At 32.8% G+C, this 4,945-nt stretch overlaps 1 long non-coding RNA gene across 1 annotated transcript; it reads left to right on the top strand.

The window, feature by feature from the left end:
- Positions 1-503: 503 nt before the first annotated feature.
- Positions 504-3,792, top strand: LOC143074653 (uncharacterized). Its single transcript, XR_012977990.1, has 2 exons — positions 504-578; positions 2,007-3,792. It is a non-coding gene; the product is annotated as an uncharacterized LOC143074653 (long non-coding RNA).
- Positions 3,793-4,945: the final 1,153 nt, after the last annotated feature.

Genomic DNA, 4,945 nt, shown 5'->3' with positions numbered 1-4,945 from the left:
GTCCGTCTTATATCAAACCATATTGACAACTGCATACAAAGAGCATGATGTATTTTGTTTGTAATAAGAATGTACGAAACAGTCAACTATGATCCATATTAGCACATGAATTTAGCGGGTATATGCAAAACAACAACTTTGACATAAAGTTTGACGTAAAATCTATTCAGTTGTCAAAGTTTGAACAAAGTTGAACACAGTAAGGTTACTAGTGGGGTTGCAATATAATAAATATAATCTATAAACCATGTTTGATATTGTCAATAACTATGCTATCCGTTCTTTTTCATTTAATAATAAATATCAACAATAATAGGGTTTAGCAAAGGGTATAAGTTAGTTATACACCTCGGGGATACGGTGTGTAGTGATAAGAAACACCTTCGGCCTCCGATCAACTGGATTTACTATGCAGACACACCTTTACCTATAGGATAATCCGACCAAGAGACACACGATTTTGTTAATCTAGATTTCCATATAAAACTCGTTTTTCAGTCATGTGACCGAGACGACAATTTGTTTATAATTCACAGTCCTACCAGATAAATATCTCAACTTTGAATTTGTGGCACAAGGTAAGACAACCGAACTCAGCATTATTTCAGAACGTGTTACATTGTACGTATGACACCAATATAGTATTGTTAAAATTCAATGTCGAGTTATATCTATAGTATTCAATTATCGATTGTTTTGATCTTTTTCTGTTACATGTTATTGTATGGTACACTGTGTGTGACTCTTTCTCACTGATGGTTTTTATTATACAAATGACAATTATAAGAATGCATCTGCAACAAATAAACATTGTTTTCTATTTAAAGTAAGATCATATATCTTAATGGATTGCTCAGGCTGCCAACATGACCATTTCCCCCAATTATTTTTTTCAAATTAAAAAAAAAAAATATGTGACAACTTATTTTCAAGGTCTTCTCTATTGACTAGATAAGTAATCCACGACGTTGAGAAAAATAGGGCATTCTTGTTACGTATAAAAAACACATATACTGAGACAATTTAATATTATTAAAGACTAAAGTGCTTCTTGTATGCCATGTCAGTCTTTAATTTTGACAAAAAATATGTGTACTTAATTAAGATATAATAGATAATGTTCTGTATATGGCATATCGTTATGTATTAAAAATGATAGTAAAGTGATTAATTTTCTATCATTTTTAGGCTACCAACATAACCAATGAATAAGGTTTTATCAATTTATTTTTTTAACAAAGCGTAACTTATCCAAATGTAACTTATCCAATAAAAGACACTCAATAATGATAATGATACTAGGTGTCATCAACTCACCAATTAAAGATTGAAGTAAATGGTATACTAATTTATAATATCACAAAATTTAAGATGAAAAACTAGTAAAATTCGAAATAAAACATTTATTCAAAATTGCAACATCTTGTTTTATTTATTTTGCAAGGCCTTCTGAATCAGACTTGGTCGATCATTGTTCATTGTAAAATGGTAACTGGTAGAGAAACGGCTGAGAACAAGTTCCGACTTAAAACTATGGTTCAGATTACAGTCACGTATTAAGTAAATTACAAATCGATTCAGACTGGTCAGGTAAAATCAGTACAGTAGAGTACAGATATAGGTCATTTCAGACTTTTACTATTTTGTAATCAGTCGAATCCAGGATTTTAAAAGTGGGCGTAAATACCAATAAATCAATTTTTATGAATATCGGCTAGTGGAGTAAATTTATTTGGGGGATTCGACTGTCCGTCTGTTTATTAACACGGTTGTCATTTATAATGTCAATCTTGAGAACGGGATCGTAGTCCTTGTACGCAATATTCGACGACAGATTGTAACTTGTGAAGCATGATATGATTATCCAAAAGGGACACATAACATGCGTAAGAAAATTACCTTAGCCATTTTGATAGGGCTCGTTTTGCTCAGTGTTTTATAGTGTTTTGTAGAAAGATTTTTTTCGAGAGATAATTTTTAATCTCAAAATTTTATTTTCATTTCAGCATGGCGGCCAGTGGAAGGTTGTGCGATATTTGTGAAGCTAGAGACATTACAGTATTTGCCACTGATTGGTGCCCTGAGTGTGAGCAGGGTCTATGTGAGTCATGCAAATCTCATCATTCTGTCGCAAAACTGAGTAAAACTCATCAAACTATTCTTTACGAATCTTTTGTTAAATTACCTTCAGTTGTGAGAGAAATAAAGAATGACTGTTCTGAACATGGAGAAAGATTTGAATATTATTGTAGTCAGCATGAGAAGCCCTGTTGTGTTGAATGCATGAAAGCAACCCATGCAGAATGCCGCAACTTTACTTCAATGCATAAAGTCGTTGAACATTTCAAAACCTCAAATTCGCTTTCCGACTTTCATCAAACATTATCAGATTTGCTCAACAACTTAAATTCTTTGATCAAAGGACGATTTGATAATATATTGTTACTTGCCGACGAGAAGGATAATTGTTTGGAAGAAGTCACAGATACCAAACGGAATGTTATTGCTTATCTTGATGAACTTGAAATAAAACTTAAAACCAAAATAGAAGTTATACACGAAAAACATTTGCAGGCAATTAAACAAACGATAGAAGAGTTCGAACTTTTAAAAACAAACGTTGCAAAAATGCAAGAAGAAGCACGTGTTATTAAACAATACGCATCAGATTTTCAATTGTTCATAACATTAACAGAATTTGAAAGCACAGTGAAAAGTTTAGAAAAAGATGTACAATCGTTGATTAAAAAAGATTCAGCAAAGCAAATTTCAATATCGTTGTCTCCCTTTGTCGAACTTGAAATCGAAACATTGTTGCCATCACTTGGTAGTGTAAATGTGATAACCAAAGAGTCGGACATTAAACTGGTCAACCACAGGGGAAAACAGGCACAAATTTTAGCAACAGGAACGCCTTGTGTTGACAAAATACAACTTAAACCTGTACTTGAAAACATACTATTACCAAGTGGAAAAGATGAAAAGATTATTATATTGGATAGTTGCTTTCTATCACACGGAAGACTTGCTTTTTCTGATAAATTGAACAAACGCTTAATTGTATTAAAAGATAGCGGTGACCATGATAGGGACATAAACTTATCATTTATGCCAAATTCTGTTGCATATGTTACAGATAATGAAACTGCAGTGGGCCAAAGCAAAAGTAATGAGATAAATATTATAAACATGACCAGTTCGTCAGTTGACCGATCCTTTACAGTGAAAGGCTATGGTATGTGCACTTTTTTCTATAGGGAAGGCCAATTCTTTGTAACAGATCCGTGTGTTGGATTTTGTATAACTGATATTGAAGGAAACTTACTGAGTGAAATACCTTATAATCTTAACATGATTAACACCGATGTTTTATTTGCAGTGTTACTGAATGACAAAATATATTATTCACAATGGAAAGAAAATAGAGTTGTTTGTTGTAATTTGAACGGCAGTAATATCACATGATTCACGAATACAAGGATACAAATCTATCAGCACCATTGGGAGTAGCATGCACTGACAAAAACGTTTTATTTGTAACAGGATTTAACTCCGAGAATATATATGTAGTAGCGAGTACTTTGAACGAATTAAAGGAATTGTACCGTAACAGCAATCTGACTCGTCCTAGGGCAATAAGCTATAATTATAGGAAGAAGCAATTGTTAGTATCAACTGAAGGTGGCAAATTATTCTTATTTGACGTCACTTATTAGACAATTGTTGCAAATTATTGCACACAGTGCCTGTCGTTAACCGTTCACTTCAATAATAAAATAGTTTATAAAATCATGTTTTCTTAGATGTTCACCGTGATTTCATATTCAGATCTTTTAAAACTCGAAATTAAAAAAAGTTTTTCCAACCAACAGATTTTATTTGCTGTTAAACATGGCTTAATATTGCACCTTGTTCTTGTTTACAAACTATACATCATCGACCATTGAACAAAAATTAAATAAAAAATCATCACCCTCAGGAACAGTAAACTTAATGCATTTTTGCAGATTATTATACCCTTTTTGTCAAGTCTTCTTTGAATAACACAGGAGTACCTGGCGGCGGTAAAAACTGTTTGTGTAAATATTTTACATTTATAAACTTCTCCATATTTGTATACCGATGCTTAATGTTGAACTTCCGTCTAGAATATGTTTGTTGTCCTTGACCTCATTTTCATGTTTCAAATGGTTCAAAGATTACCTTAAAACTGTATAATGTGTTGTGACATGATTATTTGACCCAATTTTATGTGATAGAATAACTTTATTTAAAAGATAGAATCAGATCAAGGTATTACTGTATGTAATGTAGTATAATTACTAATGAGATTAGGATTAGTCTTCGTGGTAAATTCCCTTTCTCAGATACTATCATCCAATATATTACCTGTTATTTGATTATGAAGAGGTAAACATGATTAATTAGAGGGTTAGTTTAAACATATTTATTTATAGTGGAGTGCAAAACAAGTTTTGCAACTTATGTTAATCCTTTCCGCTTTGCGGTTGCGAGTGCTGTCTTGTAGCGCCATTAGCCTGCTCTTTTTCGAAATCTACAACGATCTCTTTAACGTGGCTCTCTCAACAAGGGTCAGCCATGTATCGTCCCCTTCCGACGGACTATCATCGTTTATTCAAGACAATACTCGTAAATGGTTTCAAGGGAGAGCCGAAAATTCAGTCCCTGAAATTTTCAATTCGGATCGAGAATCGAACCAGGAACCTTTGTGTTGGTAGCCCGATGCACTAACCACAACACCACAGCTCTCTAGATAGAGGGTTGATGTTGAGAAACATATTTAACCATTTGCAGTAATAAAACATCTTCTTATTTGAACGTGTCTGTTTGGCTGGGTTTCGTAAGATTTTAAAATAAATTTTACTCTATGGTGCATATATAAACGTGGATCTCAATCAATAAATCAAACGATATTAAAATCTTT

Source organism: Mytilus galloprovincialis, chromosome 5, assembly GCF_965363235.1.
Source record: "Mytilus galloprovincialis chromosome 5, xbMytGall1.hap1.1, whole genome shotgun sequence".
NCBI lineage: Eukaryota > Metazoa > Mollusca > Bivalvia > Mytilida > Mytilidae > Mytilus > Mytilus galloprovincialis.
The sequence above is the reverse complement of the archived record's forward strand: the minus strand, read 5'-3'. Positions and strand labels throughout refer to the sequence as shown.